At 31.5% G+C, this 15,154-nt stretch overlaps 1 pseudogene; it reads right to left on the bottom strand.

Annotated features, from left to right (window-relative positions):
- Positions 1-7,479: 7,479 nt before the first annotated feature.
- On the bottom strand, positions 7,480-9,114 carry LOC149885576 (uncharacterized; annotated as a pseudogene).
- Between the last annotated feature and the right edge of the window lie 6,040 nt (positions 9,115-15,154).

Here is a 15,154-nt window from a genome sequence, read left to right as displayed (position 1 = left end):
TTACCTACACCTGTTGCTGATCCCATTATTACTTCAGCTTCTGTTTCTGCGCCTGTTCAAGCACCTGGCTGGCTTTCAAGGTTTAAGGCAACTGCTATTAATGCGGTTAATCATGGTTTTAGCCAAGTAAATGATATCATTAGTTCATTCATCCCATCTGCGGTGAAAAATGCAGTGAGCAACGTGAGAAATGGAGTGGAAAAAACGATCAAGTCAATCAAAGACGCTGTTACAACACCGTCTGATACAAGTCCTGCTGAAAAGCTGCCTATTGCTCCTAAACCGCGTGAAAAACCTTACACCATAAAGTTTGATATGACTAAGCATTCAGCAGAGCGTTCAACCAGACTATTTTCATATGAGCCGTCTTCTCGATGCCTTTTTTCAACTTGGTGAGGGAGTCTGCTATTCAAACCATGTCAGGAGAAAGAAACACAAAGGTAAGGATTATCTTAACTTGTGAAATGACTTGCGTAAGCATCTTAACAGGTGAGGAAACTACTCGAATGGCAAACTTTTCATCCAATGCGAAAAGATTATTAGAGGGTGATGATGTGAGAGCGCTCATTACCGAAATGGAAGAAAAAATCTTGGAACGTAGCGCTAATTACAACAAGATGGGATCCAATTGCGTCTTGTCTAAGATTTTAAGAATGGATATCAGCTTTGTTGATTATGAACCTTTCAAGGGCTCTTCCTATATGGAGCTACCTCTAAAGTTGAAAAACAAAAAAGCCATCACCAACATGGAAAACAACGACAATGAATGCTTCAAGTGGTGTGTCACCAGGGCGCTGAATCTGAAAAATATGCATAATTCAAGAATTGATAATGAGTTGATTGAAAAATCAAAAGAGCTCGATTGGAAAGGAATGGAATTTCCTGTAAAGGTGACTGATGTCGAAAAGTTTGAGAAAAATAATCTGGATATTAGCGTGAACGTCTTTCACTATGAAATGAATAAACCTCAACCTATGCAAATATCCAAATTTCATGATCGAAAGCACTGTGTTGATTTGCTGTATATTTCAAACAAAGACAACAGCCATTACTGTCTCATTAACAATTTCAGTCGGTTTGCTGGCTCATCAACAACAAAAGGAAAAAGAAAACTACATTTTTGCAGAAATTGCATGCATGGTTACGACCTAGAAGAAAAGCTTCAAATTCACAAAGAATACTGCTATGAAAACGCTCCAATGAGAATTGATCTTCCTAAAGAAGGGTCAACCCTTGAGTTTAAAAACTACAACAATAGTATGAGAGTTCCGTACTGTGTCTATGCCGACTTTGAAAGTTTCATCAAGCCCATCGATTACAGCACTGAATATGATAGTAAAGAATCGTACACAAAACAATACCAAAAGCATGTTCCAAGCTCCTTCTGTTATTACATCGTAGGACCTGATGGTTTTAAAATTAAATCTTTTGAGTACACAGCCAAAAGCGATGAGGACGACGTAGGTAAAAAGTTTGTCACCAGTCTTGAAGCTGACTTTATAAAGATTTGTAACGACAGTTATTCGTTAAAACAACAATGGGAAAAAAATAGAATAGAAACTGATGAGGATGAAAAGAAGTTTAAAGATGCAACCGAATGCCACATTTGCAAAAAGGATCTTAACGGTGATAAAGTATGGGATCACTGTCATTTGACTGGAAAGTACCGTGGAGCTGCTCACAATGCCTGCAATAAAAAATATCGAATTCCAAAATTTATTCCCGTTGTCTTTCATAACTTGTCTGGCTACGACAGCCATTTGTTCATCAAGAGATTAGGCGGAAAAAACGGGAAACTCAATTGCATACCCAACAGCGAAGAAAAATATATCAGCTTCTCAAAAAGCAATCAAAGTGAGAGATTCGATTGATAAGAAAGGCAAACCGAAAAAAGTGTATAGAGATTTGAGGTTCGTTGACAGCTACAGGTTCATGTCAAGCTCGTTAGAAGATTTGACTGACAACCTTGTTAAAGATTTGTGTGAGGAGTGCTCCAAATTAGACCCTAAGACATGCAAAAAGGACTTGATAAGAAAGGAAAAAAATGCAAGTGCAAAGCCAATTGTAAAGATTGCGCTTCTAGAAGATCTAAAAAAGGAGACATCATGTGCAAACATCTAAATTCATTCTACAGCGGAGAATAAAGAGATTTGCTACTAGGAAAAGGAGTTTACCCTTACGAATGGGTGGACTCGATTAAAAAATTCTCTGAAACTCAATTGCCATCCAAAAAAGACTTTTATTCCAGACTAGACGATAAACACATCAGCGATGAAGACTACGCGCATGCGCAAAAAGTTTGGGACGTATTTGGATGCAAAACGTTTAAAGAATACCACGAGCTGTACAACAAGTCTGACGTGCTGAATCTTGCCGATGTCTTTGAAAATTTTAGAGACACTTGCATAGAATATTATGTTCTTGACCCTCTTTGGTATTACACCTCTCCTGGTTTGGCTTGGGATGCTATGTTAAAAGAAACTAAAATTAAATTGGATTTAATAACCGATATCGATATGCTCAGCATGATCCAAAGAGGAATACGCGGTGGAATCTGCATGATCTCTAACCGACTTGGAAATGCTAACAACAAATACATGGACAAATATAACCCTTCAATACCATCTACATTTATTCAATACTTGGACGCTAACAATTTGTATGGATGGGCCATGAGCAAAGCTCTTCCCGTTAGAGGATTCAGATGGATGACTGATCTTCAAAATTGGCGCAGCATGCCTTGCTTTCTCGAAGTTGATTTGAACTATCCTGATGAGCTTCACGATTTACACAACGATTACCCTTTAGCTCCTGAAAGATTAACCATTGGAAAAGTAGCCAAGCTGGTTCCTAATTTAAACAATAAAGTAAAATACGTCGTTCATCACGAAAACCTAAAACTCTATGAACGATTAGGTCTTGTCATCACCAAAATTCATCGTGGAATCACCTTTGAGGAAGAACCTTTCATGAAATCGTACATCGATGGCAACACCAAAAAGAAAAAAGACGCTAAAAACGAATTTGAGAAGGATTTTTTCAAACTCATGAACAACTCCGTCTTTGGAAAAACCATGGAGAATATTCTAAAGCACGTTGATATTAAACTTGTCACCACAAGAAAAGAAGTCTTGAAATTATCTAAAAATCCTCGTTATGATCGGTACACCATTTTTGATGAAAAACTAGTAGCGATTCACATGAAGAAAACACAAGTCACTTACGATAAACCTGTTTACTTAGGAATGAGCATCCTCGACCTAAACAAAACTCTCATGTTTGAACACCATTACGACTACATGAAACCCAAATACGGTGATCGCGCAAAACTTCTCATGACCGATACCGACTCGTTCATTTATGAAATCAAAACGGAAGATTTTTACAAAGATATTGCTGACGATGTTGAAACCAAATTTGACACGAGCGAATTTCCTAAAGACCATCCTGCCATTCAAAACGTTGGCTTCAAAGTAGGCTTAAATAAAAAGGTTATTGGCATGTTTAAAGCTGAAACCGGTGGTAAGCAAATCACACATTTTGTTGGACTTCGACCCAAGCTCTACTCTTACTACATCCCAGAAGAAGTTGAAAAAGAAGATCAAGAGCACAAAAAATGCAAAGGTGTCAAAAAGAACGTGGTTAAAAATCACCTCACTCATCAAGACTACTACGACTGCTTGAAGGGTAAACAAGAAAAGCTTGCGACCATGAACGTTTTCCGATCTCATCTTCACGACATCTACACTGAAGAAATTAACAAAGTCGCACTCAGCGCTAACGATGACAAAAGGATCCTATTGAATGATGGCACTCACACCACCTTGGCCATCGGTCACTACACAACAAGCTTGTGATAACACTCAGCTCAAAAGATGATAAAAGACACAGGAGAACAAGGCTTTAAATTTTGAAGAAACCATTTTTAAAAGGATGCACGCTTTTTAAAAACAATCAATATCATTCTTGAATACTGAAAAATCGGCGTTTAAGACATTATTTACATAAAAAAATTGAAGCGTTTATTTTGCGTTTTGCAAAATAAACGCTTCGGTGTTCATGCTCATGGCTCAGAACCCGCTTTTCCTTATATATGGTGGATTAAAAAAAACAATGGATTTTATGGTATAGGACCAACATAAAGAGTTTGTGACAACAAACTGAAGATGTTATTTTAAAATTACTATATAAATTGGAGTTTACATGAAAAAGACGCTTCACAAGAGTTTCTATTTTCATTTTTTTCCTCTTTCAGTTTTGATAAAATAAAGTCTGAATTTTTCGTTGCTAGGGCGTTAAGATAAATATTTTTACTGCTGGTAAAAAATGTTTTTTTAAACACACTTAAGTTAAATAATAAAAACCGAAATAGCTATTAGCAGATGATAATATTCAACATAAAAAGAGGTTAATAACTTTTTTTGAAAATCTGTATTTCTTTTTTTACAGAAATATCATCAATGAAATTTGTTTGTTGTCTCCAGTTTTCATGCAAAATGAAAAGTTTATATTTTCCAACAGTTAATAAATAAATAACGCGCCAAAACCTCAAATGTACATGACGATTGGCTCCATTTATATTGATATGTTTTTTTCGATAGCTGCAATGTCTTATTTGAAGAACTCCCCTAACTTATCATATACTGCTCAAACAGTACAAATTAATTGAAAGAAATTCAGAAGAGCTTGTAGAAACTGTTTTTTAAGAACATAAAACAAAACTTAGCCCGTTGAAAGCCGTTTCATTCACACTAAAATTAAAGGTTTTAGTATTAATGAAATGGCTTTTATATCAATTTGTTTTATACAAAGATCTGAATTTGCCAAAAAAATAAGAAAAGGAAAAATGGCAAGTTAAATCAACGAGATTTTTAGTTTTAGCCATTGGTTTATTTGAGACGGAATGACCAATGACGCAACTATTACACTCACCGAAAAGATCATTTTAATTTCAGTTATTAGTTGCAGCAACTCATAAAAATATTATCATAGTTAGAATGTTTTTTATTAAAACACGCCTAAAATAAACTGAAATGCTAAAAACTTTTTATGCATTTAAAAAAATAAAAGATTTTGTTCGAAACTTTTTTCATTTCTAAACGACCAACTTTTAAGACCATTTTAGTTTTTTCTTAATTAGTTGTGAGTTTGTCTACCTTTTTTATTATTTCTTCAATCATTCTATTTGGTATTGAATGAGATTTTTTAACTCGTCTTAAGTTATTCGATCCCAGCATTCCTTTATCTTTTCTTTTAACTCATTTACGTCATTAAATTGCTTTCCATTTGCATAGATTAAACGAACCAAACTACTCCATATGTTTTCAACCGAATTTAGGACCGGGCTATTTGGAGGCCATTGTAAAATATTTATTTTCTTTGTTTGTGACCAATTTTTTGTATGATTTGAGCTATGAATGGTTTTTTTTCCGATATCATATCGGAATGATAACGATATGGAAATGAAACGATACGCAGATCCTTAGTTATCAGTCATCTCATTTAATTTTGTGACATCGAAAAATCATGTTTTACGTAGGTCAGTTGTTAGCACACAGCTGAAATTATACAAAAATGATGGTTTAAAAAAATTGACCTACTTATCTTTCTAAAGCAAGGTAACAAACTTTCTTTAAGTAGTTCTTATGGTCTTCAGAATTAGAGTACCTTCAACAAATACAATGCTTGATTTTCCTCTTCTTTCGAAGGTTGCCCAAACCATTAAATTACCACCTCCAAAATTACCTCTAGATAAAACTTAATGTCGGTATAATTTTTTTTTTCCTTTCTTAAATCATTTCAACTGACAACCATCAGGATCATCTAAACTGAACTTGCTTTCATCAGGCCAAACAACGTCATTCCAATCTTACCTTGTTCCAATGCAGTTTCTAGCAAACTCAAGTTTGGCTTCTTTTAGTCTTTGAGTAATTGCTGGTTTTCTTTTTAATTTCTTACGATTAATTAACGGATTTGCTTACTCGCTGAATAGTTCGAACGCATGTAACTAATGATAAATTACTTTTTATCTTTCCAGCAATCATTTTTATTTTCCCTATTGAATTGCTTACTAACCTAAAAGTTGCTCGTTTAGCCCTTTTACTATCTTTTTACGCCCTCTTGTCTTCTTAAACACATTTCCATTTCTTCCTTTAAGATAATTGCAAACCAGAGTCTTCGATCTCTTTATGCTTTTTGCTAATTCTCTTTCGCTTGGGTTCTTTAAATAAAAAACATCACTTTTACCATGCTCGTAATCAGTGATGTCTTTTGATTTGGCCATTTTTTTAAATAAACAAGATAAAAAAGTAGAATTTTAAAAATTCATATTAAGTTCAAGTTATATAAAAATAATTTAGAGGAAATATCAAAATAAAATGTTTTAGAAAAGAAAGCGTTTTTGAAAGTTTGTCGTTTTGAAAATATTCATAATTTCAATTATCATTTTTTTCTATAAGTCCAAGTTTTTTAGATATTCATGTATACTAGTTTTTACTTATTAGAATAACATGATTAAAATAAGAATTTAAATAATTGTTTAATAAAGAAGTTATAAACTTTTATAAAGTGCTCTTGAAGAAATTATAAGTTTTTATGAAGTGCTCTTAACGTTTTGACGTTGAATGTACAATATAAGCGCAATATCAGTGTAAAAAAAAAATCACTTATTGTCGTTGGAATGTATAGATTCATAGTGTTTGGCTCAAGAAATATTGAGTTATGTTTTCGTTGTCGCATACTACACTTTGGTTTTGAAAACGAAACTAAATGAATTTTTGCCTACTAAAAATGCAATATTTTAAGCCTTACTCCGTGTTTTTGTTTTGTTTTGCGTTAATTATTTTGTCCAAGTTGACAAATGTTATGATTTTTGTCTAACTCAAAAAATTCTTTTTGCAGCATTTAAATTTATTTGTTTATATTCTTCAAAACTTTGCTGCAAAAGCAAAAGCAGCCTGATAGGATGCTTAGAGCGAAAAACTAAATTTGTTGCTGCGAGTTTATTATAACATGTTAGATTATTTGAAAAGTAAAAAAGCATTAGAAATGAATTTTTGTAACTACAAATACAATATTTTAAGGGTTTTGTTTAAAATTCTTCTCACTTTCAAACTGAAATCATTTATGTACTAATTTTAATCAAACATTTGTAGTTTGTAACATTTTACTAATGGTTTTTAGGTATATAAATAGAAAAAGAAGGAATATTAAACAAATTTCATGTAAATATTGATAGTGTTATTGTGTATTAAAATTAAAGATTAATGCATTTTTTATTAATTTCATGACTACTTTTTAGGTTCTTAAACGGAAAAGTAAAGAATATTTATCATGATTATCTTAGTCTTAAATCCATTTATTGTCAACATTTTTGTTAAAAATTTTTTTTTGAGTGCAAATCGATTTCATACTCAACCATTTCATGTAGAACTTTCTTTTTATCAAAATTTTTTGTTTTTTCTTTCCTTTTTAGCTTTTCATTTAATAACTTTTTTCTGTAGCCCATTGTTTCTGCAATAATTTTTCTTCTTCAAAATTTGAGTTTTCTTTCACCTTTCCCTTTCTTCATTACAGCATGGTGATGTATTTTCACTGTTCTGTTGCACGTCATCAGATAAAGTTATGGTTTTACTTGTCTTAGATGACGCTCTTCTTCTTGTCTTAGATAAGGCTCTTTTTCAAAAAGGTTTTAGCTGCGGGTATACAAGATCACCTTTCCAAGTTAATTGATCATAAGCTTTTTTGAACTACTCTAAAATAGATGGATCAATGCACGATTCAATAAAGATTATGTGAGAAAAAGCTGATAAAGTCATATTTGAAAAAAATTCTGCTCTAAGTAAGTCGTTGGAGCGTAAAATCACAGTGTAAACAGCCAATCTTTGAGCAATTCTTTTTGTAGTCAACGCTATTAGCATCGAATGGAAAAATTATGGTCTTTTTAAAACTGTATTTGATATTATGTGCTGTAGAAGGATAGGCTATGAATGCATTTAATGCTCTGGTACATTATCCTTGTTTTTTTCTTGTCCTTCATTGTTGATGAGTAATTGTCGGTAAAAAGATTTTCCACTTTGCTTTCATTCGCCCAAAAACAGCTACACCTAGTGAGTGCAAGATGTGTGTTGCACTTGGGAACAAAGCAGTAAGAACTTTTAGAACAAAACTCGCCAAGTTCGATAGAAAATGTGACGCATGACCATCAAGGAAAACAATAACTATTAATAGGATTTCTGTAATATACTCAAAAAAAACACTCACGGTCATCCTACCATTTTCGGTTTTCCCAATGTCCCACCCTGATCGAACAGCATTTAAAATTCTATGTGGAAGATACCAAATGTTTAAAAGTTGTTAATGATGGAGCAAATGTTCCTCTGGCATTTACTTTCAAGCACTTTCTTTATATATTTAATTCCCTCTTTCACCAATTAATACATGAATTTTTGGTCACAACTGAAAACCACTATTATTCATAATAAAAGTGAACAAACATTGGTCAATCCAAAAGCATTAGGAATCTTATCAAACCAACCTTGTGTAGCTTTTTTAGTTACGAAAAACGAGATAAATATATATTTATCTCGTTTTTTAGATGACTGTTCATAATGACGTAGAAATGCATAAAATCAGTCTTTTCCAGAATGATTGTTACGAAATTTTGCTTTCATATTGTTGGAATTTAAATATTTGTTGTACATTCTGTATCTAACAGCTGTGCACAAGCATGTCAAATCCCATCCTGGAAGATGTTTATAGCCATTCAACTAACTTGTTTTCAATATGCTCACTTAATACTGATTAATACCTTCAGTGTCGTACCTTTATTGAGGTTCTTCCAAATCTTTTATTGTGAATTCTAAAAGTCCTGCTTTTTTTAACAGCATTAATAGCATCCAATCTAATTGACTATCTGCATACTAAAGGTTTTGTTTTAAGTTACCAGTTTTCGTCTCATTTTTTTTGAGTTGCGATTTGTAGATGAACCTATCCAATTAAAACAATGTTCATTTTATTTTATTTTTTTTTTACGGTAAAAAGACATAAATTTATCATTGATTGGACATAGGATATGTAAGGATTCACATACCTTAGTTCATACTTATCGTACATTCAAAAATAGTACATTTTCTTCTGCACTTAAAAGTATTTTTAAGTGCCAACGATGTATTGCGTTTTTCTTTATTCAAATAAAAGTGCATGGCCATTGTTGTTCGTACGTAAAACACAAATTTAAAAAATAAATAACTACTTCGTCGCGTTGGTTTGACAAAGTTCTAACTGACATATTTGCCAAAATTGACTTAATCATTTTATTGGAATCATGATGAACAAAATAAACTGAAATTTACAACGGTATAGTGCAAAACAAGCAAACTGCTAAAGTGCCAAAGTCCTATCTGCAACTTTATTTAACTAATATTTCGTTTGACAAGGTTCTAACTAACAATAACTTCATAATCTCTTGCTGGTTTTTATTAACTAACTATTATGATAGAGAATTTTATACCCAACAAAAATCATATAAAAAATAGGTCTGAAAATCAACAAAAAGTGTTCTAATTTGACACCGATGTAGAATAAAATACCATTAAAGCTATTATTTGAAAATTAAATCTTTTTTATAACGTTACTCAAATTGATACCTGTCACATTGCGAAACAAAATACTGCTTTCAATTAGCATAGAAATATCTATTATAATTCAAAATAAAAGGGGATTTATGAGCTAAAAATATCTTTTTATTCCAAAGTAAAGAGGTTTTTGCATTAAGAAATTTATTAACTTACCGCAGTCAATGTAAGTACAATTTGCCGCGCCATTCCCATACGGTAAGTCGATCTAACTATATTTTGCAGTGACCCCAAAAAGTAAGCAAATACTTCTTCATTTTTCTTTACTTATCTACGACGGTTAGTCGATATATGTGCACCTTGGAACGTTGATCTTACAAAGTAGCTTATTTGAACTTTTTAAAACAAAAATATCAGTAATATTAAAATTTAAACAATTTGTAAAAAAACTTTTTGTAGCAGTAATAAAAACCAGGCTGCGTAGTTAAAAGAGAAACCACGAGGAAAACAATTTTAGTGAAAATGCAAATAAAAACTGATGGCACGCTGAAAAACAAATTTTTTCAAAAAGGAATTACGCCAATAGATATTTTTTTCATTTAAAATAAGAAAAAGTCAGTGTTTGAAAAACATTTTATCTTACTACACAGTCAATTTCACAAAAGCTAGTGTACAAAGCTCACAACGTCAAATATGTTAAAACAAATACTCCTGCACAAGATCTACGAGGTGAAACCATGAAAGGCAAACCTACACCGCACAGTGCACCAAAACGTACACCAACTCAGCTAGGGACCACATTAAATCTTTTCCAAAAGTTCACATTGTCACATTGTCGTGTAAGTACCAATAGAGAATACCTTGAGTCACACCTTAATATTTCAAAAATGTATAATCTTTACAAAGAGAAATGTATAAACGAAAATGTTGAGCCAGTAAAAAAATCTATGCACTACCATATTTTCTCCACCGAATTCAATCTTGGTTTTCACATTCTCAAAAAGGATAGATGCGACCTTTGTGAGAAGTTTAAAGTTGCTGAAAACACTGATACTATCTCTGAAAAATTGAGAGAAGACTTTGAAAGAAATCAAGTTTTTTTTTTAAAAGTAAAAAAGAGAGATATACGTGCTAAAGAAAAAAAAGATAAAAATGTTCCGATTTTACTTTTTGACCTTCAAAATGTTATATTGACTCCGCATGCAAAAATTAGTTTCCTTTTTTATCTGAGATAGCTAAGCGTGTATAATTTGACAGCTTATTTTTAACAACCAAAAAAGTATACTGTGCATTATGGACTGAATCAATGGTGGGAAATTTGCAAAGTTTTGAGTGATGTGGCAGAGGAAAACGACTTAAGTGACTTAATTACTTGGTCTAACTCCTGCGTTCCTCAAAATCGGAATAGTATATTATTAAATTCTGTGTTACATTTTTTAAGAGACAATCCTAACATTAACTCAATCACTATGAAGTATTCTCTTCAGGTCATTCATGCGTCCAAGAGGTGGATCATACCCATAGCAAAATTGAAAAGCTCATGAGGAAAACTGATTTTTATAGTCCAATTGGATTGATAAGGATGTTGAAACAAGTTAACAGAAAAAATCCTTGTCGTATCATTCAAATGAAATCACATGACTTCAAGGATTATTCAGTAACAGCAAAGCTATTTAATTACACGTCAGTTCCTTTTTCTAACGTTGCTCTTCTAATATTTACTTAAATATCTCACATTATACATTTTAAATCTAGCCATGATTGCAATGAACCTATGAACTGTGCGTCAAGTTCAATGAAAAAACTAACAAAAAGAATGCAGCAACAAGTCCATCAACTTTCCACTGTTTTGAATGTAAAACCAAAGATTCAAAATTGTGCAAATGAACTTCCAGACTTAAAAAAAAAAGGTATTAAAGCTGCATTTCTGTTTATGCCTCTCGAGGACAGAGATTACTATCGATTTGTTCTTCTCTTATAAAATAAACATGAAAAACCTTTAAGGGTTGTACTTAATGTAATAGTTTTAAAATGTACCAAAAAATGTAGTACAAAAAAATAAAAAATGAGTAAACAAAATGTTGTAACCTTGTTTTGCAACTGAAACAATAATCTAATTTATAAAAATTTGCTTTTTATTATATAAATGTTTCAGTTACAAAACTTAAAGTAACTAACTGCTTCAGTCACAAAATTTCAAAATAACAAACATGTTTCTAACTACCGTTAAACAGCAGTTAGAACCTTGTCATAGTGAGAATATGATTATTTCACTATGACAAGGTTCTTACTGCATTTTTCTATGAAGAGTTCATTTTTCTATGAAGAGTGAAACATTTTTTAATAAAAAATACTTATAGCAAATGCTTATGTTACCTGAGTAAAAAATATTATTGATGGATTTTAATAATTTTTGATGGTAGGAACATAACAATTTTTAAAATTGATTTACTCAAAACTACTCGCGGATCAGTTAGAACCTTGTCAAACCAACGCGACAAGTCTTGTCGCGAAATTTCCGTAGACTTTTGAAAATCAACGGTAAGTTTCGATCAATCCTAGGTGTAGAAACCAGGGCTGTGGAGTCGGTAAGCTGCTGTTCCGACTCCGACTCCGACTTCGACTCCTTGATTTTACCATGGACCGACTCCAACTCCTACTCCGACTCCGACTCCCGACTCCGACTCCGACTCCTTCATAAGTAACCAATTTGTAACAACAAATAGTTGGTTGTTTTACTACAGTTATTTGTTTGTAACAACAAATAACTGTAGTAAAATGTTAACATTGGCTATTCCATCACTATGATACAAATAATCCAACCACTTAGTGCTTTAAACAATATTTATAAGAAAACAATTTCTGAACAAACAACTTTTCTGAACTCTTGTTATGCAATAAACTCTTATGCAGTCGCTAATAACATTATGAATTTGTCAAAATCATGTTTGAAATATTGTCAGTTAGACAATATTTCAAACATGAAAGAACTTGTTCTTCTTTAAGTTCATATTCTTTAAGAATCTTTTCTACTAAGACCTGGAGAAATTCGCTGGTGTGATTAGTTTTGGCGTCTTTTACTGCCAATGTCTTGGTAACTGCTTCATTTTTTTCAAAAAAGAATTAAACATTGATTGCAAAATAGTTCACTCTGTTAAGAAACACAAAGAGTCCCTTGAGACATTCATTAAGTTCTTCTTTTTGTTTAACAGCTTCTTCAGTCACTAATTTTCTAATATTCTCTCTCTCCAGAGAAACAAAGTTAATTGAATACTTACAGGCTTTCTGTTTGTGGAGCAACTCCAGTTGAAAATTATGAAACTTTGAAAGATTTTTTTTAAACCGGAGTCGGAGTCGGTACAATTTTTCCAACTCCGACTCCGACTCCAGCCAAAATGAGCTCCGACTCCGACTCCGACTCCACGACTCCGACTCCGACTCCGACTCCACAGCCCTGGGGCCAATGCTATAAACATAAAAAACGAAGTTTTTTCCGTAAAACACGAAGTTTTTACCGTAAAAAGCGAAGAAAAAAAAAGTCCATTGCTATAAACATTCAAAAAACTCCGTTTTTAAGATAAAAACTTCGCTATTAAATCCAATGCTATAAACGAACAAGGGAATCGCCTTTTCAGATAAAAAATGCGTTTTTTCGAAAAAAAACTTCAGATAGATTTTTGATCTCAATTTTAGATATTTTCTTCGTGATTTTTGGCGGCCATTGTTGGAACAACGTTAGCGCTTCAAAATCATTGAACATTCTTTGTTTGTGTTTTTATGCAGATATTTTATAGATAAAGCTTAAAAGGATTTTGGTAACTTCATAATAAACTAATTATTTAAAATCTGCATTTAATCGATTATTCAGTTCCTTGTTGTGCTTCGTTAACAATGCATGCATGAATTTAAAATTCCATACTTATTTATGAAGGTTTTCGATAGTAATTCTGATTAAACAAATTTTTCATAGTGTTTGACTAAAGAAAAGTATAAAGAGTTGATAAATATGCCATATAATACACAAATACACAACAAAATGATACACAAATACACAACAAAATAAAATGCTGTTTAAAGAACTTAAAATGTTACTAGCAATAAAGATCAGAGAAAACAAAGAGGTTCTTCTTGAGAAGCTTAGTATGTTTTAATTAGCAAACTATTTAAATAAAAATATGTATTGCTACATTATATTTTATATATATGTATATGTATATATATATATATATATATATATATATATATATATATATATATATATATATATATATATATATATATATATATATATATATATATATATATATATATATATATATATATATATTTATTTACAAATGTTATAGTATAAGTATGTAATATATAGTATATATTAACATAATATAAGTATGTAATCAATCAATCATATTTCTAAATAAAGATTTTACATTCGAGTTTATATACAAATAGTTATAAACTAATGTAAAGTAAGCTACTAACAGTGCTAATGATATATAACAAGGGTAATAATAATGGCAATTTAATCATTCTATTCAAAAACAGCAGAGATATATTACAGTATATAAAATTAACAGTGATAACATGATGTAATGTATAGTATATATCAATTTTATATATATCTAAATATATATATATATATATATATATATGTAAATATATATATACTTCCAATAGTTTTATTAACTTAATACACTAACATTGAAAATAGCTTCTCCTACACTGTATAATACGATAAATTGTGTTGGTAAAGATTCCATGACAGTCTCTGAGAACATGAAAAAAAACATTTGTGCCAATAAAATGAAGAAATGCTTAGTATAATGTTGCAAATTGCTTAGTATAATGTTGCAAATCATCTTTAAGCCTAGTTTCTAAAAAATCTAATACAGCTCTTGAGACTCGATACTGCTCTCGAAAAACGTTGTCAGAATCATCTTCGTTAAAAAAGCGACCATTAAACTAAAATGATATTGAAAAACAAAACAAAAATATAATTTCTGCGCCTATTTAGTTTGATTTCTGATTTTGTTCGATAAAAAATCATTATATATATATATATAGTAATTTTAAGTAATGTTTTAAACAGCAACCTCTCGAGGCAATCGGTGGCGAAGCTAATTTTCTGCAACTTCGAAATCTAAGTCTTCGCCCGAAAAAATTAAATTCATGTTCCTACTTTAATTTTACACAGCTTTTTTAAACACCAAATACTAGAATGTAAAAATATTCATAAAAGTAGAATAGACAGCACAGCATACTTAATGACTAATAAAATTCATTAATTAGGCCTAATAAATAAAAATTACAATAAAAATTACTATTATATAACTACTATGTATTACGGATAAAAAAGTTCGTGAATTTTAGTGACGTATACGTTTTATGCTTTATAGCAATGGCCGAAAAAAATACAAACAGCGATAAATTCTTCGAGATTACGAACTTTTTTTCGTACGTGAAAAATTGCGTTTTTACGAAAGATTTTTTTTCTCGAAAAAAACTTCGAATTGTTTATAGCATTGGCCCCTGGTAGAAACGATCTTATAATTGCGCAGTACGGTGTTGAGCGGTACTGTGAA

This window comes from Hydra viridissima, unplaced genomic scaffold (genome assembly GCF_058129835.1).
Source record: "Hydra viridissima isolate aposymbiotic clone 2 unplaced genomic scaffold, HvirCarnegie_v1 scaffold_7, whole genome shotgun sequence".
NCBI lineage: Eukaryota > Metazoa > Cnidaria > Hydrozoa > Anthoathecata > Hydridae > Hydra > Hydra viridissima.
This window is presented reverse-complemented; position numbering and strand designations above follow the sequence as displayed.